Source organism: Pristis pectinata, chromosome 15, assembly GCF_009764475.1.
Source record: "Pristis pectinata isolate sPriPec2 chromosome 15, sPriPec2.1.pri, whole genome shotgun sequence".
Classification (NCBI taxonomy): domain Eukaryota; kingdom Metazoa; phylum Chordata; class Chondrichthyes; order Rhinopristiformes; family Pristidae; genus Pristis; species Pristis pectinata.
This window is the reverse complement of record NC_067419.1, coordinates 17,072,939-17,100,606: the sequence shown is the minus strand read 5'-3', so window position 1 is coordinate 17,100,606 and position 27,668 is coordinate 17,072,939. Positions and strand designations below refer to the sequence as shown.

The window sequence follows — 27,668 nt, the reverse complement described above, 5'->3', positions numbered from 1 at the left end:
TACGGGAGGGTGTTGCCGGGTAAATATTTGCAAAGAACAGCAGATCCTAGTAGCACAACTAGCTACCAGTCCTTCCCCCACTACTTCAACGGTAAAGGATGGGGTTGTGGGATAGCAATCGTACTGCACACGATATCATGTGCCACCACCACCTGTATAAAGAGCATATGTGAATTTAGGGGAGGATGGTTTAGATGTGAATGTGCCACCACTAGGTGTGTTAAATTACTTGCAGGGGAGCGATGGGTTTGTGGGGAAGGGAACAGAACCCATGTGAAATTGTCTAATGTCTCTTTGGAAAGGCTAACCAGGGAAAATTATCTGAAAAATCATGGAAGGAATGTTGCTGGAATCTCTTGGTATTCTCAGATGCCCAGTCCATAGCAAATGGGTAATGTAACCTGTTACCGGGCCAAGGAAGGGTATGTGTTCCTTTTCAATGGTACTTATATTACTGCCACCCCCACTCTGCCAGCCTGGTTTGCGATAGGAACAATTGGGCCGGTCACGGTCCCCTGCCCCCAGAAGGCTCATGTCTGACGAAGACTTGTGGCGCAGTCAGTAAGTGAGGAGTTCTGTGAAGAATGGAGGGATCCTGTTACAATGGGCTCCCCCTTATCATCATTAGGCTATGGGTTTCTGAGTACTCTCTCTCTCTCTCGGGGGGTGGGGGGGGGGGGGGGGTTCGGCAGGAACTATTGCCACAAAAAACCGGAACTACCTTATTTGTGGACTGACCGTGCTGGGAAACAGTACCCTAAAGGGCCTGGAGGCAATGAACCAGGAAATGGCAGAACTTCGACTTTATGCCCAACAAACCTGGTATGCTGTGGACTACCAGTTGGCTCAGCAAGTAGGAGTATGTGCCATAGTAGGGGCCAAATGTGTCACCAATGTTAGGGATGAGTCCTACAACATTTCCCATGCCATTCAGGACATTCAGAAGCAAGTAGATAACTTTAGGCAGTGACTTGCAGGAGGGGAGGGTTGGTTGAGGTGGCTACTAGGAGGATCATGGACATCATACCTGCTGCATGGAGCAGTAGTGTTAATCATTATTATTATAGTATGCTGTGTGGTGCTAACCTGTTTAAATACTTGTTGCAAGGTCTTTACTAATAAGCTCTCGACCCCATTCTCGGCTCCCCTCTAGGTTATCATGATATGATAAAAGGAGGGAATGAGGAAGTAAAGGGTTAAGAAATTGTGACTGTACATATAACTAATGAAAAAATACCATGCACGCAAGCCCCTGACTCAAGTCCAGGTGGACCAGGTGGTGATTGTGTCTGGAACTTGATTGTAAGCCAATTATATTAAACAATAACTGTGAGGTTTGTCCTAGACAATGAGTGTGAGGGTTGTCTTTTATCTTAGGCTCCCCAATTGAAATTGGGGTAGTCGCATTGTGTGACAAGAACTGTATAAATTGATGTTTTCCCCTCTGTATTGTGGAGACCTCCGATAAAGACTCTACATGAGAGTCAGGAGAATTCTCCCTGGCAGTATACTGCTAATAAACACGTCTTAACAGAATTAATCTGTGGCACTGTGTGATTTTGCAGCAGGCAAGAGTGGGAACATAAAATTGGGATAACATGGTGACACAAGGCAAGATTGACAAAGATTCTTTGGATAGGGAGCAGGAGGGAGAGGAAAATACAGGCAGCACTAGAGGACTAGTACACATTGCTGCACAGAATGGCCTCACTTCCATCAGGTTCATTATCTTCCAGCAGCTCAGCAATGTAAAATGATAGCCACCCCTTTTTGCTTCACCCCCTTTGACTAAGACAAGCAGTCCCTGATAGAGTCTTGTCCACACTCTACTGCTTGGCATAATTCTTAATTTCACCACTCCACTCAAATTAAAAGGCCATTTGCCAGTCAAATGTTCTAGCCAAGAACAAATATTATCCCCAATATCACCCAAGTCCAAAGGCCTGAAAATTGCTAAGAATGTGTAAAGTGTCCATACACAAAACCTTGTGCCATTACAAATCCTGACCTGCATGGTCCAACCCTGTTGTTTCAATTGAAGCAAACTGCTCTGATGCACAATGTGCTCTTGATCAACGTCCTCTGAGCTTTGGAGCCCAGCAAGGGCCACAACAGAGAATGTGCAGTCACTGACACAGTAAGATTTGACCACAGGGACATTAGGCAGCAAATGGAGAATTGCCAGGTTAAAGGAGGACGTAATGGATAAAGTGCAGTCAAGGGATTTACTGGAACTTTCAAATCACGAGATACAGCATGTGAGGCCAAACATTGTCTTGCAGAATGTCACATCTCTCTGCTATTACAGTTAACTGGTAGCACACCATCACACTTGCAGATTGAATGGAGATGATCTGCAAAACTGTCAGCAATCTGGGCTTAGTTTCTTTGAAGCATAGGGGTCCACATTGTGAGTACTGATGCAGTACACCAATATGGAAGAAGTGAAAGTGAATCGTTGCTTCACCTGGATACTTGAACATTGGGGAGGGAAGAGGTAAAACTCCAGGTGTTGTATCTCTAAGCTGAATAGGAAGATGCTGTGAGAAGGGAAATGGGTACTGGCACAGATGGAAGACTGAACCTGGGAGTTGCAGAGGGCATGGTTCCTTCAAAATGCTGAAATTTGAGGTAAAAGGAAGATTTATCTGGTGATGTTTTGTTGAAGGTGGCAGAAATTAGTGAGTATGATGTGTGGAGGCTGGTCAGGCAGAAAGTGGGCACCCTACACTTTCTCTGGGCAGAAGGAGAGAGGACAAGAAGAGAAATGCAGAGAAGGGTCAGAGATGGACCATTTGAAAGTGAGAAAGCCCTGCCAATTTTCACCCTGTTCTCACTTCCACATGATCCATTTCTGACTCTTCCTTACTCTTTTGCAACCTTACTGCTTCCATCTCACAACAGGTTAGCAACAAATATTTATTACAAGGCCACAGACTCCCACAGTTATCTTGACCACATGCCCTCCCTCCCCTGCTTCTAGTAAGGACTCTGTTCCATTCTTGCAGTTTCTCTGGCTCCATTGCATCTGTTCTGATGATGAACTTTTCCACACAAGTGTTTCAAAGATCTCTTCCTCTTTCCTCACCACATCTGGTACAGTTCACAGGGCTCCCAACCACATGTTCTAATTCCTGCACTCACAACTCAACCTTCACCTACAGCATGGATAGGATTTACCTTATCCTCGCTTTCCAACCCACCAGCCTACACATTCAACAGATCATCCTTAATTTCCACACTTTCAATGTGATACCGTGTCTCAACGCATCTTCCCCTCCCTCGTGCTTTCTGAATTCCAAAGGGATTGTTAACACTGCAGTATCCTGGTCTGTTCTTCTGTCCCCAATCTCCTTCTCGTGGGACTCCCCCATACAACTGCAGGAGATGCAACACCTACCCTTTTACCTCTTCCCCTCCTACTGTACAGGAATGTAAACATTACATCCAGGTGAAGCAAACATTCACTTGCACTTCTTCCAGTTTAGTGTGCGGAATTCAATGCTCATATTGTGGTCTCACCTACATCTGAGAAACTAAAAAGACTGGATGATCAGTTTGTAGAACACCTCTGTTCAGTGTACAAAGATGATCGAGCTTTCAGTTGCCTGCTACTTTAAATCTCCATCCCACTCTGATCTCTCCATCTTTGATTTCTTTCAAAAAAATCCAGTGCAAACTCAAGGAGCAATATCTCATCTTCTGTCTAGGTGAAGATCAGCTCTTGGGTTAGAACAACAAATTCAACAATTTTAGCTAACCAACCTTTCCAGAAGTCTAGGTGAAGATCAGCTCTTGTGTCAGAACTGGCCAGTTCTGGTATTATAAGCAGAGAATACTAGGGGTATGAAGTGGGTCAGGCAGTACCTTTGTGGGGTTGGGTGCAGGGGAAGGGCAGGGTTGATGGTCATGTCACCTTCTGGGAGGCAATCATTAGCATCAGGTGTAGCTCTGTTTTGTCTCTGCAGATGGTGCCTGGCCTGCTGAGTGTTTCCAGCACTTTCAATTTATGTTTTCAGATTTCCAGTGTCTGCAGTTCTTTTTGCTTTTCAATCTCTGACCATTTTTGATGCAATTCTTCTCTCCCCCCCCACCCCCCCCCCCCCCCCCCCCCCACAGGTACTAGCTGCCTTATACATTTTCAGATTTTCCTGTGTTTTGCTCCACATTGGTTCACTACACAACTATATAGTTTTTCTATTTTGTTTCCATATCTATGCCTACATTTAAAACAAAATAGAGATGAAAGTCATGAACCATGCAGTAGTTTCACATGCAACACCATATTCTACCTATTGAGCCACCCACCCTCTCTCCTAACATTCTTCTTAACCAAAATTGTCAGGAAAAACAAATTGTTGGAGAGTTTTACTTTCCCATTATGCCTATATTGGGCATTGCAATCTGAATATTCATCTTCCCTGCACCCTCAAATTCAGGTTATTGCATAGCTCACAGCTACTGGTAAGAAAATTCTACGTGCACTGAATAAAAATCTCACTGCCTCAGTAAAGCAGCAAACATAATCAAAGAACCCACCCACCCTGGACATTCTCTCTTCAACCTCCCCCTAATCATGCAGAAGATACAAAAGCTTGAAAGCACATACCACCAGGCTCAAGGACAGCTTCTAACCTGCTGCCATGTCTATTGAACGGTCCCCTAGTACAATAAGACAGACTCTTGACCTCACAATCTACCTCGTTATGGCCTTGCACCTTATTGTCTGCCTGTACTCTCTCTGTAACTATAACACTTTATTCTGCATTCTGTTATTGCTTTTCCCTTGAACTACCTCAATGCACTCTTGTAATGAAATGATCTGTATGGATGGCATGCAAAACCAGTTTCTCACTGTACCTTTGTACATGTGACAATAAAAAAACAATTCAATAAATTACTTTGGTTTGAAGCTGCTGGCCTGTACATTAGGCTGTATTTACCATTAAGAATAATTGTGAGGATACCAATACTCAGATATTACAGAATAAATCAAGCAACTTCTGGCATCTGTATGTCCACAATAAAATGCAGTAAACCAGAAGTTACTGTTTGATTACCATTGCTCTATTGCATCATTACTTCACTGGGAAATTCAACATTATAATTAAGGGTGCAAAATTGCTATTCTTAACACAAGCTATCCAATAAATGCAGATGAAGATATTTTAGACTGCTGCTTGCAGAGGATGTGAATTCTAAGGCCCTGAAAATATTTCAAATGTGTGGAGTTTCATTGCTTCAGAATTTAATTATTGAAGATTTTTCTCACTCAATACGTCTCATTATTTATAAGATTTCTTTATTAGTCACATGCACATCAAAACACACAGTGAAATGTATTTTTTTTTTACGTAGAGTGTTCTGGGGGTAGCCTGCAAGTGTCGCCACGCTTCCAGAACCAACATAGCACGCTCACAACTTCCTAACCTGTACGTCTTTGGAATGTGGGAGGAAACCAGAACACCCAGAGGAAACCCACGCAGACACGAGGAGAGTGTACAAACTCCTTACAGACAGTGGCTGGAATTGAACCCAGGTCACTGGCACCGTAATAGCACTATGCTAACTGCTACACTACCATGCCTGCCTGATTTACTTCACTGATTAACAGCAACTTCCTTTGAGTTTAGACTCTGTGTCCCAATGGGAATTCTTCAACATAATGAACTGAATTTCTTGGGCATGTTTCTTCAATAATGTAACAAATTCTGTAACCTTTGAAATTCCTGCTGCACACTAGAGAGCACTTTTGTGCTATAGAAACCTCATACCTTAGTCAGGAAACTAGAGCTCAACTGGAGGATAGCCTGCCTGAGTTTACATTAAAGAGCCCTGCACCTCCACCCTTCAAAGGGGTTACCATTGAAGCTAGACATTAATCTTCACCTGTGGAAGAAATGATTCCACAATCAGGCAAAGGTCTTTCCCTTGATTGGGATCTTGACTACCCTAATGTTTCCCTGAAGTACACATTTACCACCATGATGCCCAATTATCCATCAGAGAAGGAAGGTGCGAGTTCCATCTTGGTCCTAGCATTCATGGTTTAGGCATCCCAATTCAGGCCCACTTCTCAAAGTGTTTCACATTAAAGGCTGCCACAAAGAAGGAGATCAAGCATGCTGAAAATTCAATGTTTTTGTAAAAGTTATACTGCTGTTACGTGACACAGCAAAAAAAAAACTGCCTCAAGTCCAATGTTCTTTTAAGCAGATTATTTTACACACTATAACTATACTATAATGGCCCATAGTACCATTTGTCCCATTCAGGATCTAAAACCAGTTTAGAAATCATCGTACTGAAAATAATTACTCACTTCTCATACATACAGACAACCAGAACTCTTTCCGTATATTCCTGACAAATTAATAGTTATGAACTTTTTTTTCCACTCAATAACAAACTCATCAATTCAAATACTTTGATTAATACATACCCAGTTAAATTTCTAGAAAATTTCAGAAATAGAATCTCTAAATAATTGACTCATTTGTAAAATTTTACTGATCAGTATAGATATAATCAGCATTTACCAGCAGTAATTAAACCACTGCCACATAAAAGAATGTATTAGATTTTCAAAATGTACTTACCTCCTGAAGGTGCTGGTTCCTATTGAGTGTGAGTCACCACATCAGTCAGTCTCTGGACATTGATTAGCAAATTGAAGAAAGCTGTGATTGAAACCAATACTATTTTTATTTCACGTGCACTACATGTGCAACTGATTTAGCAATCCTGGTTGATTTTTATTCTCCTTTAACTTGAGACCACTGCTGCCCAAGTGGTGATTAATTAATTAAGTACTCAATAAGGTTCAAACCCTACTATTTCTTAATTTGTGTAACAGGCAAGATTAGTGGGCACAATTATCAGATGATCTAAATGGGGGAAGGGAGAGAAGGATAATGCTGTGAAAATATGGCATTTATTTATTAAATGGCTGCATTGTGGTATGATGTCTTAGGAACACCTTTCTTGACCGAAACTGTCAATAAAAGCTAAAGAACCTGGAATAATTCTGGAACTGAAGCAATGTTTTAGTGTTTTGAGGACCATTTTTATAAGAAAATAGGATACTCTGCAATTGAATATTTTTACAGTTTTGCCTCTTGTATTTACATTATGACAGACAGGGAAAGCAAGGAGCCGGTGCAGGTGAGCGGATGGGAGTCTTTAATGAAGGAAGTTATTGGGTTCAGGTGGGGCGTGAATGAAGGTTGGAGTTGAGGAAGTCTCTTCAGTCCAAGTTATTGGAACCTACACAATTATATCTTTTGGGGATAAAGGCACAATTTCACCTTGCGTGAGAATGACATGGACAACCTCACACTTTCCCACATTGTATTCCATCTGCGATGTTGTTACTCAGTTTGAAATCCCTTTGCATCCTTACCTCGACTCACATTAGTGAGACTACTCCCACTTAGTTTTGGATCATCAGCAAACTTGGGAATGTAACATGTGGTCCCTTCAACCAGATCTTTGATATAGATTGTGAATAGTTGGGGCCTAAGCACCGATCCATATGGTATGGTTCTAGTCACAGTGTACCAACCTGAGAGAGACCCATTTATTCCAACTGTTTCTATCTGTCTCTCTCAATCCTCAATAGTCTACTGCTTCCAATTCTGCATGTTCTAACCATTTCACTAGCTTCCTGTGTGGGACTTTATCACTAGCCTCTGAAAATTCAAATGCACCACATCTAATGGCTCCCCTGATCTATTTTACTATTCACCTTAAAGAACTCCAATAGATTAGCCAACCATTTTTCCCTTTCATAAATCTATGTTGACTTTACTCAATTATGTTAGAATTTTCAAACTGTGTTCATATCACATCCTTTATTTTCGATTCCAACATTTTCTTAATTACTGATATCAGGCTATTAGTTTTTTTTAAGTAATTGTTACCTTGACAACTTTGGTTTGCACCATGTCACAGACACCCTTCCTGATCTCTCCACCCCTCTCCCTCACTGCAATTAAAACATACAAAAGGGAAACACTGTTAGTGAGTGAATGGACTCAGGGGACTCCTTGACTACCTACCTGCGCTTCCTAGTCTGCCCAGCGCTCATCCATTCCCTCTGTGTCTACATCATGTTAAGTTGCTGTGTGACCACCTCCCTAATGATGTTATTCACAAAATCCTCAGCTTTGTGGATGCACCACAGTGACTCAAGCTAAGATACCTTAATGTAATATCAGTAAAGTGGTTAGACACTACTTTTATGACGCTGAGAAATCCAGAGGAAACCCCTATAGCTGAAAATGCTTCCAAACAGTTCACTCTTCTTTTGCACACAGATGTTGCACTGAGAACTTAGTTCAGAAAATATCAACAAGCTAATACCTAAGTTATTTAATATAGCTGCATGTTTATAGTATATAACCTTCTACCTAACTTCTCAGCTGGACAAATTAATACTGCATGTGTTAGAAAAAGTATAATCTTTATCAATAATTTTTAACTAATTCTATTTTTCTGGACTTCTTACCCATTTGGGAAGTGAATAAATGTTCATTGTGTCTTGGAAATTCAGTCCAATGTTTGCTTTCTTACTGTATTTTCAAGCTGAGTTTCTTTCAAATAAAACTGTCCTAATTCAAATACCCTCATTTCCTGGGAATGTCTAGGTCACTGGAACATTGAACATCTGATAAGTCAACTGTAAAAGGATGAACGGTTAGTCACATATGAATTCCCAGTCACATGATTCTTTGTTTACTCTCATATAAGCGATTGCAGATAATTTCTCCACTGAGTTTTCTAAATGAATTTCCTCCCATATGTGTTTTAAGAAATTACTAACACTGGTCACTCCTTAATAGGAAAAGAACCTTTCCAAATTTTCTTCTTAACTGTGACTCCAACAATTTTACCAATATCTGCTTGAGCAATTTGGTTTCCAAATGAAAACACCAGATCAGACAAGTTTTATTTGTGGGAGGGCCTCGTGGTAATACCTGATGTCTTCACATTGTCATTTATTCTGTGATTGTCATTCTCATCAGATGTTTTAGAAAGCACATCTTCTGACATAATAGAGGGAATAGCCTTGAGATTTATACCACCCATTGTACTCCCTGTCCCCATATCATAATGCCTTTAAAGTGACCGTATCACCTTCTTTGACCAGCAGGATGTTAATCAGCGCAGGTGCCCTGCACCAGGCCTGCTTTTTGCTTGGCTTTTGACCTAATGGCATCCATTCCACTCCATTGGCATAACATGGAAAAGGTATAAAACATCCCTGTCCATAGGCAATATATTTAAAAATATTGTTCTCGGCTATGCTACTGTAATCAATTTTATCAAATGAAAGTCTGTAATCTCGGGTACCTTCTGTAGCTTCAGGGTCTCTTTTGTGTCATTGGATAAATGAGTTTTCAGTGGTCGAAATATGAATCGTAATACAAACGACAATACGCTCGCTTGTATTTGGGACAACTCGCTATTAATCCATCTCTACTCCATCCCAGGCAGAGTCAAGAATATTCTTCCTCATTTAGTTTATTGACTTCATGTCTATTTTAACACTATCTTTTCAAAATTAAATCAGAAGTTTTTACGGTTTTTTATGATGGGGTTGACTTTTACAAGTGAGGTTAAATTCTGTAGATTCAGAGAGCTTGGTGCTTCCCTATTTTAGATTATGCTTAAATTGTGCATTTTAATTGCGGTCCAATAATTTCTCACAGATTCATTCAGTTGGGTGGTGATACCATGGACAATCCAATCCCTTGCCTGTATTTTACATTTAGCTTTTCAGATGGCTGGAGCATCAGAGGCAACCTGATAGAAGTATATAAAATTATGAGAGGCTGAGATGGGGAAGATGGTCAGACTCTTTCTCTCAGAGTGGAAATGTCAAATACTAGAGGGCATAGGTTTAAGGTAAGGGCGAAAGTTTAAAGGATATGTGCGAGGCAAGTTTTATTTTTAAACAGAGTGTGGTAGGTACCTAGATATGCTGCTAGAGGAGGTGGTAGAATCAGATACGATAGCAATGTTTGACATATTTAGACAGACACATGAACAGGCAGGGAATAAAAGGATACAGACCATGTGCAGGCAGATGGGATTAGTTGGATTGGCGTCATGGTAGGTAGAAGGGCCAGTTCCTGTGCTGTACTGTTTTATGTTCTACAGCTCACCAGTTTCCACTTTGGTTAACAGCGATAACTTTGGGTATTAACGTATGGGTCAGGAACAATTCATTCTTCTTATCCAATGCATATAGTTTTGAAATATTCTGTTCCCTTCTATAGTATAACTTTATCAATCTGGCAGTGGAAGTAGCATTACTTAGGTTCTTTATAGCTTTCTCACTGGTTGCAACAGCACTGTGTCAATACTGGAATCATCAAGTTCAGCCTAGGAAGGAGCATGGGTTTTTGACTAAAGGTATAGAATTTATGCCAGCTGTCAAAGACAATCACTTTGGTCTTCTCAGTGTTTAAACTTATTTACCTAATTCAAGATTGAATTTCGGACAAGCAGTCTGACAACATTGAGGCATAGAGTGATCAACAAAGAGAGTGGAGGGCATAACTCATAGTCTTCAGTACACACGAGTAAGTTGAACATATGTGAGTCATATCAGCAAAGATCAGCATGTGGAGAAAGATAAGAAGGGAGTAAGGATTTATATCTGGGGGACTTCATAACACTGTGGTAGGTAGGTAGACAGAGTGGGTTAATGGTGATAATATTCCCAGCTGTGATTGGATAAGGTAAGAAAGGAACCCATGTGTTTTATTTGTTTTGTGAACACAGATGCATTTTGGACTACCTCTGACATTTGTATTTGATTCTGTTTTAGTAAGGTTAGATAAGGACAGATTTTTTGGAACCAGAATACAAATAAAGAGATGTACTAATGCACAGCAAATGGTTACACCTGAGCATGTCGAAGTTAGGTTGAATAATATCCAGAATACACAGAATACAGCTATTAAGTACAATTATTCATAATTGTTGGCAAATCTATTTGAATTCAATCATTCCTACATTTACTAATGAACTAAAACTATTACTTCAATGATGCGAGTAGAGGAAAGAAATAATATTGATGACATAATATCAAAAGTAACGATGGTAGAGTGAAGGAACCGTGGCTGACAAGAGATGCAGAATATCTTGTCAAGAGGAAGAAAGAAGCTTACCTGAGGTTTAGAAAGCATGAATCAGACAGGGCTCTGGAGAGTTACAAGGTAGCCAGGAGGGAGCTTAAGAATGGACTTAGGAGAGATAGAAGGAGGCATGAGAAGTCCTTGGCAAGTAGGATCAAGGAAAATCCCCAAAGCGCTCTACACATATGTGAAGAACAGAAGGATGACAAGATTGAGGGTAGGATCGATCAGAGATAAAAGAGGAACCATATACCTGGAGTCGGAAGAGGTAGTGGAGGTCCTTAATGAATATTTTGCTTCAGTATTCACCAGAGAGAGAGACCTTGACATTTGTGAGGATGGCGTACAACAGGCTGATACGCTAGGGCATGTCGATGTGATGAAAGAGGAGGTAGTGGAACTTCTGAAAAACATTAGGACAGATAAGTCACCGGGGCCAGATGGGATATATCCAAGGTTATTACGGGAAGTGAGGGAAGAGATTGCTGTGCCTTTGGCAATGATCTTTGCGTCCTCACTTTCCACAGAAGTAGTGCCAGATAATTGGAGGGTGGCAAATGTTGTTCCTTTGTTTAAGAATGGGTGTCAGGATAACCCTGGGAATTACAGACCAGTGATGGTGGGCAAACTACTGGAGAAGATTCTTAGAGAGAGGATTTATGGGCATTTGAAGAAGCATAGGCTGATTAGGGACAGTCAGCATGGCTTTGTGAGGGGCAGGTCGTGCCTCACAAGCCTGATTGAATTCTTTGAGGATGTGACAAAGCACATTGAGTGAGGTATAGCAGTGGATGTGGTGTATATGGATTTTAGTAAAGCGTTTGATAAGGTTCCTCATGGAAGGCTCATTGAGAAAGTCAGGAGGCATGGGATCCAGGGAAACTTGGCTGTGTGGATTCAGAATTGGCTCGACCATAGAAGACAGAGGATGGTGGTGTTCCGCAGGGATCTGTTCTGGGAACCCTGCTCTTTGTGATTTTTATAAATGACCTGGATGAGGATGTGGAAGGGTGGGTTAGTAAGTTTTCTGATGATACAAAGGTTGGTGGTGTTGTGGATAGTGTAGAAGGTTGCTGTAGATTACAACAGGATATTGATAGAATGCAGACCTAGGCTGAGAAGTGGCAGATGGAGTTCAACCCAGAAAAGTGTGAAGTGATACACTTCGGGAGATCGAATTTGAAGGCAGAATACAAGGTTAATGGCAGGACTCTTAGCAGTGTGGAGGAATAGAGGGATCTTAGGGTCCACATCCGTAGATCCCTCAAGGTTGCCACGCAGGTCGAGAGGGTTGTTAAGAAGGCATCTGGTGTATTGGCCTTCATTAGTCAAGGTATTTTCAAGAACCACGAGGTAATGTTGCAGCTCTATAGAACTCTGGTTAGACCACACTTGAAGTATTATGTTCAGTTCTGGTTGCCTCATTATAGGAAGGATGTGAAAGCTTTAGAGAGGGTGCAGAGGAGATTTACCAGGATGCTGCCTGGATTGGAGAGCATATCTTTTGAGGGTAGGTTGAGTGAGCTAGGGCTTTTCTCTTTGGAGAGGAGGAGGATGAGAGGTGACTTGATAGAGGTGTACAAGATGATAAGAGGCATAGATCAACTGGACAGTCAGAGACTTTTTCCCAGGGTGACAATGGCTACCACAAGGGGTCATAATTTTAAGGTGACTGGAGGAAGATATAAGGAGGGTGTCAGGGATAAGTTTTTTTACACAGAGAGTGGTGGGCACGTGGAACGCACTGCCAGCAGAGATTGTGGGGGCAGATACATTAGGGACATTTAAGAAACTCTTAGATAGACACATGAATGATAGAGAAATGGGGGGCTATGTGGGAGGGAAGGGTTAGATAGATCTTAGAGCAGGATAAAATGTCGGCACAACACTGTGGGCCGAAGGGCCTGTACTGTGCTGTAATGCTCTATGTTCTAACTATATGCATAACCTAGCACATACTCCATATTCTTGTCACCAGTTCTATGCCCCTTCCTGCATTGTCCAAAGAGAAACATGTTTTCGTAAAAGGGGCATGGCCTAGCTAGATAGTCTGTATGTTTTAAAGTGTCGGAGGCCCTTTTGATGCACATGGTCTGAGGGACTGAGCCAGCTTTGGACTACAAGGTCCAGCAATAGTAGGTTCCAATTTAGTTTTGCAAGTGGAAGTTTTTCCTCAAAACTGCCAAAATTGCAATAGGAACAGGTGCCCATGTTTCTGGGCTGGTGTGAATGGGTCCTAGGGTTTCCCCACACCCTGTTTTGCCCTATTACTGAGATCCTGCATCAAACTGCAGATATGATTCACAAGAAGGGCTCCATTATTTTTGGCCAATTATTTGGAGCTGCATGAGATCACAACAGTTATGACAGCCAGGATTTTCAATGTAGGTACTGGTGTCACCAATATTATTCTGTGAATTTGGGAGCATTGCTGTAGATGCACATTGCAAGTTCTGAAGTTGTTTTCACAGAACCCATCAAGGTTAAACTTGGTGCCAGAACGGTGTTTCAAAGGGAAAGGGATTAGAGTGTTTAACTTGCCAGATAAACATCATGATTTTCCATTATTGTATTACTTTACTTGATTTTGACTTGTTATAGTAACAAAGAAATGCATTCTCAATGTATAACATCTTTCAGAATGCACAGATAAATTACACTGGTACGGCAACTGCTGACATTGTCGCATGTCCTTTGTCACCTCATCTAGTAAGGTGACTAATGTCATACATTTCAGGTCAACATGCTTGAGAAAACTTTTACTGCCACTAGAGAGTGAGGGATCGAAGACAGTGGTCCTCAGAGTGTACATTTGGGTTCAGCTTCCATGTAGCAAGGACAATGGTGAACAGAGTCAAGAGAAGTAACTTCACAGTGGCATTCAGTTTTATAATGAGACATGAGTGCATTTCATATTAGTGGTTGGTGAGTATTTTAAAGAACACAATGAGTTTTCACAAACCAGAAGCCCTGGATGAACCAGGAGATTCACAGTCTGCTGAAGGCTAGATCTGTGGCGTTCAAGACCAATGATCCAGAATCCTACGAAAAGTCCAGGTACGACCTACGGAAGGCCATTGTGAGAGCCAAAAGGCAATTCCGTGTAAGTTAGAGACACAATCAGATGCACGGCAGCTGTGGCAGAGTTTGGATACCATTACTTCCTATAAAGTGAAACCTAACAGCATTAATGACAGTGATGCTTCACTCCTTGTTGAGCTCAATGCCTTTTATGCACGCTTTGAAAGGGAGAATAACACTACACCTGTGTAAATCTCCACAGCATCTGGTGACCTCTGTCTCGGAGGCCAATGTCAGAACATCCTTCAAGAGGGTGAACCCTCACAAGGCATCAGGCCCTGATAGTGTACCTGGCTGGGTACTGAAAACCTGTGCCAACCAAGTGGCTGGAATGTCCAAGGACATCTTCAACCTCTCAGTACTGTAGTCTGAGGTTCCCATCTGCTTCCAAAGGGTAGCAATCATACCTGTGCCCAAGAACAGCAGGGGGAGCTGCCTCGACAACTATCACCTGGTAGCACTCACATCTGCTGTGACGAAGTGCTTTGAAAGGTTGGTTATGGCTAGAATTAACTCCTGCCTGAGCAAGGACCTGGACCCACTGCAATTTGCCTACTGCCACAACAGGTCTACAGTGGACACAATCTCAATGGCTCTCCACTCTGCTTTGGAGCACCTAGACAACAGCAAAACATATGTCAGGCTGCTGTTTATCAATTTCAGCTCGGCGTTCAACACCATCTTCCCCTCATTATTAATCAACAACCTTCAAAACCTGGGCCTCTGTACCTTCCTCTGCAACTGGATCCTCAACTTCCTTATCGGGAGACCACAGTCAGTGCAGATCGGTAATAATATCTCCTCCTCGCTGACAATCAACATAGGTGCACCTCAAGGATGAATGCTTAGCCCACTGCTCTACTCTCTCTACACTCATGACTGTGTGGCTAAGCACAGTTCAAACACCATCTATAAATTTGCAGATGACACTACTGTTGTTGGTAAAATCTCAGATGGTGAAGAGGAGGCACACAGGAGATAGTTCAGTTGGTTGAGTCGTGTCGAACAACAACCTCACACTCAACGTCAGCAAGACCAAGCAATTGATTGTGGACTTCAGGAAGGGGAAATTGGGAGAACACACACCAGTCCTCATTGAGGGGTCAGCGGTGGAAAGGGTGAGCAGCTTCATGTTCCTGGGTGTCAACATCTCGGAGGGTCTATCCTGGGTCCACTGATGCAATCACAAAGAAGGCATGCCAGCGGCCCTACTTCATTAGGAGATTTGGTATGTCAACAAAGACTCTTGCAAGTTTCTATTGATGTACAGTGGAGAGCATTCTGACTGGTTGCATCACAGCCTGGTATGGAGGCTCTAATGCACAGGATCCCTAGAGGCTGCAGAGGATTGTAGACTCAGCCAGCTCCATCATAGGCAGAACTCTTCCTATCATCAAGGCCATCTTCAAGAGGTGGTGCCTCAAGAAGGAGGCATCCATCATTAAGGACCCTCACCATCTGGGACATGCCCTCAGGTACAGGAGCCTGAAGACCCACACTCAATGATTTAGGAACAGCTTCTTCCCCTCCACCTTCAGATTTCTGAACGGCCCATGAACCGATGAACACTACTTCATTAATCCTTTATTTTGCACTATTTATTTATTTTGTAATTTATAGTAATTTCATGTCTTTGCATGGTACTGCTGTTGCAAAGCAAGAAATTTCACGACATATAAGTCAGTCATAATAAACCTGATTCTGAAATCCTTCTACTTTGTAAGTTATCTTCGATGGGAAGCATGGCAGGACAGCTTGTCTAAGTTAGTGCACATCCTGAACCACATAGGATATCACAGATGCTTCCAGTATTCATACTTCCACATGTACAGCAGCTTAACCTCCAGGTTTCAGAGGTGGAATAGTGGTGGGAGTTCTCCTATGCATCTCTAAGGTTAAGAACTTCATGAATAGCATGTTTAGGGAGATGGTCACAGTGCAGCTTAAGACTGTACATGCAGAGAGGGTGGGTGCCTGTGAAAGGGACTAGGAGAAGCAGACAGATAGGGCAGGAGGCCTCACAAACTTTCTCACAGATTTTCCCTTTTGGATGCTGTTTGCGAGTGCTGGTGCCTCAGGGGAGAGCAGCTGGAGCCAGGAGCATGCGGCCCAACTGTGCAGGAGGGGAAGAAAAAGAGTGTGATGCTACAGTGATAAGGGATTCAATAGTTAGGGGGACAAACAAGTATTTCTTTGACTGTAGATGTGACTCCAGGATGGTCTGTTGGATAACTGGTACCAGGGTCAAGGATGTCACTGGATGGCTGCAGAGCATCCTGAAACTGGAGGCTGAAGGACCAGAAGTTGTGGCCTGCCACAGTACCAATAGCATAGGTAGAAATAAGGATGAAGGCCTGCAAACAAATTTTAAAGAGCTAGATGTGTTTAAAATGTAGGACTTCAAAGGATTACTCTCAGCGCCACTACCGTTAGTTTCCAATCCAATTTTGCGATTGGCACAATTTCACCTGGAAATGGTCACTCATGCACTCTGAGCAAAACTAATTTTGGACTGCCTAGCAATAAAAATGTTTTACATTATTTTTAACAGTTTTGAATGATTCCAGGAATATTCCCAATGTATTGACAGTTCCAGTTAAGCCAGAGAGTATGACTTAGCCCATGTTTTTTTTCTCTGCTCTCATATGCCAGACCCACCTATGTGATGAAGCACATACATCATTGAAGCTCCTGTCAGTGCATCGGGCTGCACTGCGAACCTTTGGGTAGTTATAGACCACAATTTCAGGATGTGAAAACAGTGCAAGGTAATTGCGAACTTTCATCAGAGGCCATTGATGTGTACAAGCAGTTTGCAATGACCACAACTTATGGGCCAAAGCGGACTCTGGGGTAAATTACTCTGGAGTCATTCAGTATGGAACCAGAATTGGATTTCTGTAGGTCAGGAAAGACCTGACCAAATAGGGATGGTTGGCCATTCTATGCATTCCTATGGCAACTCAGCTGTTATTCATATGCATGCCCTTATCATGCCCACACTCAGTCATTCCAACCAATATCCTACAGTCCTTAAGCATCACTTCATTAAAAATCTCTCCCTATCCTTGAGGATCCCCATCAGCACCAAGTGCCCAGATGTAAAATTCTTATCCTACTGTTTATATTCCTTCCTGATCTCATCCCTTCCATCTCTGCAACCTTCTCCAACCCATAACCTCCTGATATGTTCCTATTCCAGATTCTAACATTTTGTGGCTCTCCCTGTCCATGCATGCAACCACTGTAAGTCTTGTGCTCTGAAATTCATTCAGTAAACCTTTCTACCTGATTATCTGTAGCATTGATCCATGGACATTCAAACCCTGCCATAGCAAGCACAGAGTTTAAATTCAAGTAATTAAATGTATCAGGATTTCTTGGGTGACATAATGGTTCATCTAGTAGATCTGCTGCCTCACAATTCCACTGACCTAGGTTCAGTCTTGACCTCCAGTCTTGTCTGTGTGGTGTTTGCATGTTCTCCCAGTGACCATGTGAGTTCTCTCCAGTTTCCTCCCACAATACTAAATATGTGTTGGTTGGTAGATTAATTTGCCACTGTAAATTGCCCCTAGTGTAGGGTCTGGGGTGGGGAGGGGGTTGTAGTTCATGGGATATGGGGAGAATAAAGTAGGAATAGTATAAAAGGACGTTTCACGGTCATCATGGACGGTGGGCTGAAGGGCCTGTTTCTGTCTCGTATGACTCTAATGACATGTTGAGACATTAAAGTACACTAAAGCTGCTATATAAATTAAAGTTACTATTTTTGTAGCAAGTATGTTATCTGTCACACTATGTATTGCAATTTGTCTGTCATGCATTTTCATCAGATCCAGCTGTCACATCTGAGGGGGAAGTCTCGATCTTTCCATACAGAATGTATACTTGCTTTTTAGTCCCCCTGTGCTTGAAATACTGTTTCTCACTTCCCTTTTTTCATTTTGCCTCTAGATGGCAGTGCAGGCAAGTTTTATAAGCATCTTCATGTTTCAAGGTCCTTTTTAGATTTTGTAAAAGCAAGTTTTATTTCATAGTAATTAACTTTTAGATCTTCCAGGCCTCTGCTATGTCCCCCCCCCCATCCCCCAATATACCAACACTTCTTTCCCAAAACTGGCCTCTGCCCTTAAGCTTACTTTTATGCATATGCTGCTGCAGGCCAGTTTACTGGTTTCCTACAAGTGACCTGAAAAGTGAGGAGAGAATTAATGAGAGTCCACTTTGGGGAGACAGGATTGTGACATGGGGACTGGGAAGCAAGATTTAATCAGGGGATGGATAAAGGGAAGCAAAATGGGCTATGAGCTGAACCATCCACCCAACAACTCTAACTGAATCCCACACACTGCAACTATACCTGGCTAAAAAGATAAAAATAGAGAAAATAATCGGAAGTGGGTGTCCATCCGTCTGTCTTCACAGCCATTATAAATAGACTTCCTGCGTCATCAATATTTGTGTGGTTATATTAGTAAAACAGTAAAGCAATAACAGATTGAAAAAGTAAGAGAAAGCACATGAACCAAAGGTGAAAAAAGCAAATTGGTGAAGTACAGCTATGTGGAAATGAAAACAGCCAATCTTGTATGAGCAGTTTAGAGAGTGTAACAAGTTTAGCTGGTGCAATCAAATCATTCAAAAGATTTTTTTGAAATGGTTTGACTATCCTCAAGATAAGAAAGTCAACTCATTACACACAATAAATAAATCCACATTGTCCTTGATAGTTTTTAACTTCTAACCTTAAGATGACAAAGATGATTTTTTTTGGTCTCAGTATTTTTTAACTGTTGGTTAAAGATAAATCCTTGAGTCTGGGGCCATCTAATTTTTGAGGAGCACAAAATAGCATCACGTGATCATCATGGCACAGAAGGTGTCTTTTTAAACCAAAAAGTCCATTCTGACTCCTTGTAGAGCAATCCATTACCCTGGCCCCTCTTCATGGCCCTGTAAATTATATTTCCTCGTGCTTGGCCAAATCCTTTATAAAAGTGCTCACTAACTCTGTTTCCACCAGCCTTAAAAGGAAAGAGTTCCAGGTCAACACTACTCTTTACATAAAACAGCTTTTCATCACATCTACAGCCCTTCAAATTCCATGCCTTTTCGCATCACTTTGAATCAGTATCCCATCCTTCGACCTATCTGCTACTGGGAAGAGCTTCTCTGCTTATGCTGTCTAAGCCCAGCAAGATTTTATACACTTATTTCAACTTTTTTGCTTCAAAGATGAGACACCAGCTTCCCCAGTCTGACTTGAAAGTCCAGAAGCTGAACTGATGTTAGGTTAGACCCAATCGAAAGAGCTAAATTTATGGTAATTCATAATATGTTGTTTTTCGTTGAGAAATGTATTTAATTCTTTAGAGTTTCTTATTGTTTGTCTTTTAATTATTTATTTTAATAATGTAGAGGATTTTTAGTGTTTGCACAGACACTCATGCTATTCGGCAGAGGTTTGGTCCAGCAGGGCCGCTTAGTGAGCTGTCAAAGCATTAAGAGTGATCACGTACAATACACATCGATAAACTGGGGTGTCTTCAAGATTACCTAGGTTGGGATTTCTACAAACCGCTAGCTGTACATGCTGTTTCTTTTATTTATAACCCTTGGAAAAATGTTAATATGGCACCCGGAACGCCTCTCAGTAATTAATAAAATTGTGACGCCTTTGAATCCATTTTATATACCAGATCCGGATGGTCTTTTGCTGAAATCTCATGAAATAACATAAGTACCCAAACTCGACAGCAGCATCGGTTTGGTTAGTGCTGCTCTTACCGCTGATCAGAAGTTTGTGGGAACAAACCCCAGCCTACAATCTGACCTGATATCTCAGTGCAATGATAAGGTAGCGCTGTGTTGCAAGACTGGTCCTTCGATCAAAACTTAAAACCTGATTTTTTTTTTCCAAAAATGACGGCACCAAGGTTCTTCCTCACTGAATCGTCAGTATTTGACCATAACATGAACAAAGAGCCTTCCCTACAAGTCATTCTTAATGTTGAAAATATTTACCAGGAGCTACCAGCAGAGGACATCCGATCGCTTTTTAGAAGACGGGAAAAACAACGCTGTTTGAGATTTGGCAAAGCGTTAACTTGGAATAAAACAGGGAAAAAATAGACTTTTTTTTAAGGATTTGCACGTGTTAGAAGCACCCGAGTGACGTATGAGTGATCACGTGACTCCGCCGCAGCCCGCCCGGTTCCTCGCAGCGATGTTCCGAGACCACGGGACCCGCTGTCCCGGCGCTTGATTCGCTGAGGGGCCGGGTCTGGGTTCCCTGTTCTCCCGGGCGGTGGGGAGCCAGCAGCCCGTGAAATACTGCAGAGAGCTGATAATAAGTTCAGTGCGTCCGCCTTTCGCTTACATGTTTATTTATCGCGCTACTCTTTCAATATGCGTGAAGGATATTTGTTGCGAGGGAAAGCAGAATTTCAACAAACGTTACATTACATATGAAATTATGATCTACTAGTTCTCCCGCAATTGCAACATTTTGATTAATCCCAAAATGTGAATAATTCAAAGTGGCGATAGCGTTGCTTTCGCAATAATAGTATGGTAGATTTTATTTATTATATTTAAAATACGGATAAACTGCTTGACAGTAACAGTCGCAATAATATTTTTCGCGGCTATAGTTTTATTTCGTGCGTCTTTTATTTGTGAGGTATCGTTGAGTTTTTTGATTCCATTTTCGCTTCCTCTTGTCCACAATACAAAAGTATACATTATAATTGTCATTTTGACCCAAACCAAGCTACCGCCAGTTTTAAAAAGATATAAAAGTATAAATCATTGGAACAATTTTTAATCTAGTACTGTACACAAAATCACAAATGTATTTACAAATTAAGTGGCAGAGGAAACTGATCTCAACCAATATGTTTTTCGATACATTATTTACATTTCAGCTAAAGAACTGTCAAGTTCGGACGCCGTCTTTAATACGCTTTACGTTATAAATATTTTAAGTGCATCATATAGATTGAACAAAATATTAAAATAAAGCTAAGCTGCATTCATTTCAATTTTATTGCAGGCAATTAAACCAGTGTTGGGACCAAATTCAAGATAAAAATAAATAATGCTTTATCTTAAGATACTGTAAGTTAAATATAATAGTCGACTGAAACAAATAATTTTAAATATTAGCAATAAACATCATAAACGAAGTGGTCGCATTACTTCAATGAACGTGTAATTCGTACAATATAAAAGCATTCTTTAATTAATACAGACCTTTTTAAAATATATCTGGGTAAAGTGTTCTACTATTATACTATATTATGGACAGTATCTGTGCTTCGCCTGCCGGACGCTACATGATTGATCAAGATTGCAATTGTATCTGAATAAGAAAAAGCTTTAAACATTCTACACTACTGTAACATTTCGCAGAGTACATTTGAATACTGAGTTGATAGAGAATCGACAATTGGAAATGAATATTTTCCACACACATTTAGCCAAGTGAAATATGGGGAACAGCATCTCCTTGCATGCAAAATTGTGATGCTTCGTGTTCAAATAACCAGTTGCACAGATATTAGTGAAATTTTATTTTTCAGCTATTTTGTATAAATCAAATATTGAATAACTATAGTAGGGAGGTGATTTATTCAGACAAAGCAGTAGCTAATTGAGGCTAATGTGGTAAACTGAGTATTGTGCAACACACGATCTATGAACTTCTCTCACCGACAGGGATTTACTTTTAAATGGTGTCGGCAGTTCTTTATTAATTCGCAGAAGATATGTGTCTGACACTCCTTCCTTTTGCCCTCGTTTTCTGTGAGAGAAGGCATCCGTTTCAAACAAATAAAATATTAGAAACGATTTGATTTCGTAAAGGATTATGACATAAGTGTACATTTCCTGTGTCATTTCAGGTCATTGTAGGCAAGTCAGCAACAGCCCATATCTCTCTCCAACGGATTTTTTTCTCTCTCTCTCTGTTTACTGCCACATCACACAGGTTCAGTTCCACGTCCGTTTATGCAAGGGCTGTTTGTTCACAGAAACTCCTTAAAAGTAAATTGACTGTTCTCATCTCCCGCTCCCAGCAATCCCCTCCCCACCCGCACCGCCATATATAAAAAAATTATTGCTTCAACGAGGAATTTCCTGGCATTCTGCTCTGTGGAAGAAGTTATCCGTTATTGCAAATTAAGGGGAATCTGACCGTTTCGAGATTTATGCTGGCAATGCGATTATTTAAAACTTGCATTCGACCTTTTATGGTGTCTCTGCAGTTGACATGTTTCCTCTGCAGTTGCTCATTTGGAAAAGGATAATACAATCGGGACCTGACACAAAATACAACGCACGTTATCTTTCAAGCAGCTTTGAAGCAAAAGAGATAATTCATATTATGGATGATTTTTCATTTTAAAATATTTGCCCTGGACCACTTTAACACAAAAATCTGATAAAGTACAAAGCATACTAAAGCCAAAGCGAACCTCCACCCACCCCTATTCAACCCCTTCCCCGCCCCAACTCATGTAGACTGAAATTAATTTAGTAATTAATGAACAGGGTGCCTTAAAGTTCAGAAACAAAAATAATCCGGCCCTGAACTCATGGCATGTGCAAGCTGAATCCCACTAAGAGGCTGGCACGGGTAAAGCGACAGCCTGTCACTGCCAACAAGAACTGAGATTCTGAGCAGCCAGCACTTTCAGTAAGACTGCAGCTTTACATACAGCAGGAATACCTAATAATACCTAATGTTTGTATTTACATCACATGAAGCAGTGGCATTTTAAAACAAAATTAATTCTGCTGTTGGCAGATGACTAACTTCATAAAGCTCATACTGAGATCTGAGTTTTTCAGCAAAATTGTGAGTGATGTAAGGAAAGAGACATTGAAATATTCAGAAGCATGAAATAAATTAAATGAAAGAATAAACCGAACTGCAAAGGTGACAAACCTCCAAGCCAAGTCCTTTTACTGTTGCTGTCAGCTGGTCAGGGCAGATAAGCTGTAACACTCAGTCCTTTTGCATCCAGAAAATATTTTTAACACTAACCTACCTCATATGGAATGGCTTTCCGGATTAACCCCAAATAAAACAGAACCAGTATTTTGTACTGCGAGGCTCGAATATTGAGAATATCAAGGATACAAAGATGCAGAGACGACTTTAAGGACAGCCTTATAATATTACACACGTTGCAACTCCTTCTGAAGAGACTTTGAGCCCGGGTCCCACTTTAAAATTTTACACTGTGCAAAATAAGCGAACGGAGGAAGACTCAGAGAAAGCATTTTTAAATGATCACTTTATTCTCCTCCACACATATGTATCTCTCGCAATATAGAAGCAACTCTCGAAGATTCCGATTTATTATTCATTGTAAATTTTATTGTCAAGGGAAACTTTTGACAGACGTTTTCATAAGTTATACGGAAAAGTTTCTAATAAAGTAAATAATGACTGGTATTTTTGATTATTTTTTTGTTACTTGTCACGCCATATTTTTAGGTTTATAGCAAAGAACAACAAGAGAAGAGAAGGGGTTTCGTTTATGTCTAAATTGTCCGGCATTATGATTTGTGACTTTTAAAAAAATATTGTACTGAATCGCCAGAGAACTCTCCAGTAAATACTAATAACAATTAGTAAGTGAGAACCATAACCGGACTGTCCTGCAATACTGCAAAGCTACTGTAATAGAAACTGATCTCAAGTGCAGGCTTGATAAAAGATAAATCAGCTGGAACACAGAATGAAATACCGACAGTCCTGTTTTAAATGGTTAAGGAAAATGATTGTTTTATTAGGTATGTGTACAAATTAATTGTTTTAGAATATCCTTGCACTATAAAATATAACATGTTTTAATGTAACTAGCTTCAATATTTAAATTGTTGTAACTATTTAAATGTTTAATTTAACTTAGTGAAATCAGCAATTTACAAATAAACACCACATCAATGCCAGAAATACGGCAGGAAATCAATCTGCATATTCGGTCTTCTGAAGTGGTTTTAAAAATTACAATACATTTAAGTACGTTTCACCGTATTCTTTTTTCCTTAATATATAATTCGTGATTAATATACTCAGGATAAAATAATGCATACTTAGTAAAAGCTTAACCCAACACTTTTTAAAAAAAACAGGCGCAAACTTTCCTAATTTGTATGGGAAACGAACGATATATTTGCTGCAGTGTAGAGTTGTGATGAATTCCTAAAATATAACCTAGAATGGGAGACGGGACTTGAGGAAAATCTGTGTTGCTGTTTCATTTTTGCTGTTTATATTTGCCAACTAGCGTGATCGGAAAGACAACATTTATCTCCACCTGTAAACAAAGGCTAACCTTCATCTATTTTGTTTTCCATTTATCTTCAATTGACCTTGACCGTATCAAATTCATGGCTTGTTTTTGAAGAAATTGTATTTTCTCATAATATTCACATTTCCTTGAAACTTTTCCCTCAAAGTAACAATTCTTCATTGTTGATAGAAGGCATCGCATCTTTTTGAGCTCATCTGAGACTGATTATGCTTCATGTTTAATTTACCAATATTTTGTTTGCTAACTTCTACACTAAAAGGGAAAAAACAAAGACCAATTAAATACTGTGGCAGTATTACTGAGAGCAATTTTAAAAACGAAAGAAAATTGTTTAGAAGTTTCAGGTTAGAAGCTCAAGGTTAAAGTAACCCATGAAAAAATGGGTCATCTTGTTTTTGTAAAAGCCAGTCTGAATAGTGACATTGAGCTGTTGGGAGAAAGAAAAAACATATTATACGCTCGCCTGATAAAAATTACTGATTCAAAAACTTGTCAGCCAAAATATTTCTTCTATCTATTTCAGAGTTAACTGTGCAATCACTGTTTTTAGATTACTGCACTACAATTATATCGCATTGCCCGTGTTTTCGTAATGAGTGGTACATTAAACTAGATTCAGATGGCCATTTAAAATCATGTATGTGGTTGTTCATAAACGTAATAGTTGTTTACTACTGTTTTTGTTATTTTTTTGCTGATCTAACGTTTTTCAGAAAATAGAATGTCTTCTGCAAATAGAGTTTAATGAGTTTAATCATTAAACTGGTGTGTGAAACAAAGGAAAATGAAGAAAATTTGTAGTTCAAATATTGTACTTGTTTAAGATAAATGGCCCAGTTTAATTTCGAAGATCCTTGCCTTGAAAAATAAAACCTTACCCGTATATAAGCACCAATGCGGCTAGTCCTCTGATGAAGGTTATTCTGCAATATTACAGGCACTAGAGTTTTCAGTTTTTCTACCGTAGTATTTCTTCGTAGAAATATTATTTCAATTGATCGTTGTAATGGAAATTTTGCAGTTTGTTTAAAAAGTAAATTTTGGTAAAATTATAGGAAATTAATGTTATCTTTTGGTGTGAAAAGAGGAAATTAACGCTATACTTTCTGGATAAGATTATGAAAAACATTATTTGCTTTCTGCTAAGAATGAGCAGAATAGAATGTTACATTTACAAATAGAAACAGCTGGAAATTAATACTATTAGTTTTACCGGTGGAAATATGGGAATTAAGTGTTACATTTGTGGATGAGAACAAAAGGGTGTGGGAAATTAAAGATGAATTTGCAAGTGAATAGGTAAATTAATTGAATATTTTCTGATAAAAAGAGAATTGGCATACTTCTGATGATTTTTTTCCAAAATATATTACCTTTCTGGATGAGAAAAAATGTAATATTTTCTAGTGAAATTGAAATAATGGATGTTAAACCTTTGGATGAGAATTGGGGATTGTTACATTCATAGCTGGGAACTGAAAAATTAATATTACCTTCTCTACAGCAGACTGGGATGAAAGGCAAGATGGATGGAATTAATAGTTAAAGTGAGAATGGTGAAATTAATGTCATACTTTGGATAAAGATTGGATAATTAATATTTTCCATATGAGAATAAGTGAGATATTTTGTAGTTGAGAATTGAGAAATTCATGTTACCTTGCAACAAAATGAGAAGAAATTCTTGTCATAGTTTCAGTTAAAATTCAAAGGAATTAATGTACATTTAGGTGTGAAAAGAAAATTAATTAAAATTTTAGATGAGAATGGTGGAATTAATATTACTTTTTGAAAGACGATTGGAGTAATTAAGGTCCTTTGTGTGTGAAGATTGATTTTATATATTCTAGTTTGGAATAGAGGAATAAATTTCTATTTTTGGACATAAAAAGGAAAATGAATGCTGTCTTATATTTTCAGACTGAGAACAAAAAGAAATTATTTTTCCTTGACAAAATTGAGAAAAATTATTGGTATAAGTTTGATTAAGAATAAATGAATTAAAGCTACACTTTCATTAAGAATATGGAAAATTAGTTACATTTATCGGTGTTTATGGAATAATTAATATTATATCTTTCTGGTGAGAATTTGCAACAGATGATGAGAATTTAATGTTATATTTCTGCACAAGAATCTGGGAATCAATGTTATAGTTTCTAAATGAAAATATGGAATTAATATTAATTTTCTCAGCAAAACAATGTACATTTTCTAGTGAAGGTGACAAAGAATTAATGTTACATACATTTTAAATTCATCTGACACACTAGTAGTTACTTTATTGATAGATTAAATTTTCTTATTCAATGAAATATACAATATTACTGAAAAAGTCTGAACATTCTAAATCTTTTTTTCAAAACAGTCTCTCAACAGTAAAGACCCAGGCAAGTTTCAATTTATCTTTGTGTTAGCTACAGTGTAATCAAACACTGCAAGGAAAAGTTTGGTGTACAAAAGGACAGTAAAAACTGGAAGCCATGAAAGAAAAGAAAGATTAAGAATAAACCAGGGACTTCAGTTTGGAAGTGTAAACTGTTATGCAGTCTCGTAAATAATTCACTTACTTGATTTGTTTTTCTTATGGCACAGTGGACAGAAAAAGAGAGTGAATAATTTTGTCTATACATTGGAGGAGGGAAAATCCCATAGGCCTATATCAGATGTGATTTTCAATCATAATGATTCTGAGAAATTGCAGGTTGGCAAGATTATCATTTCTAGTTTTTAAAAAAATGTGTAGATACTAAGTAAAAGTTATTTTTAAAATAATAAAAATGTTGATAATTGAACATTTGAGAAATTCATATCACATTTACTCCTCTCTTTGTGAGGAATATTAAACAAAATATAAGACTTATTTTGACTAAGTAATCCCCATATTAAATGCCTTAAAATCACATATATTCATTTTACATTAAATCATAATTTCAAAATACATTGTGACAAGAGATTTGGATATCTTTATTATTTTTGGTCACATTAATCCCATATAGTTGCTGTCCGGATAATATGACATTTACTTTCCTAATCTGACCAAGAAAATTCATTAACCCCCAATGGCTTTCTAATATAATTAACTTCTGAGTACTTTTTTTATATGCAA

At 39.5% G+C, this 27,668-nt stretch overlaps 1 protein-coding gene across 1 annotated transcript in view; it reads right to left on the bottom strand.

Moving 5' to 3' along the window:
* Positions 1-6,618, bottom strand: part of wnt7bb (wingless-type MMTV integration site family, member 7Bb) — a 108,361-nt gene extending 101,743 nt beyond the window's left edge. The window contains exon 1 of the mRNA XM_052029996.1: positions 6,600-6,618. The gene's annotated coding sequence lies outside the window, so the exon portion shown is untranslated. The remainder of the gene's footprint in view (positions 1-6,599) is intronic.
* Positions 6,619-27,668: the final 21,050 nt, after the last annotated feature.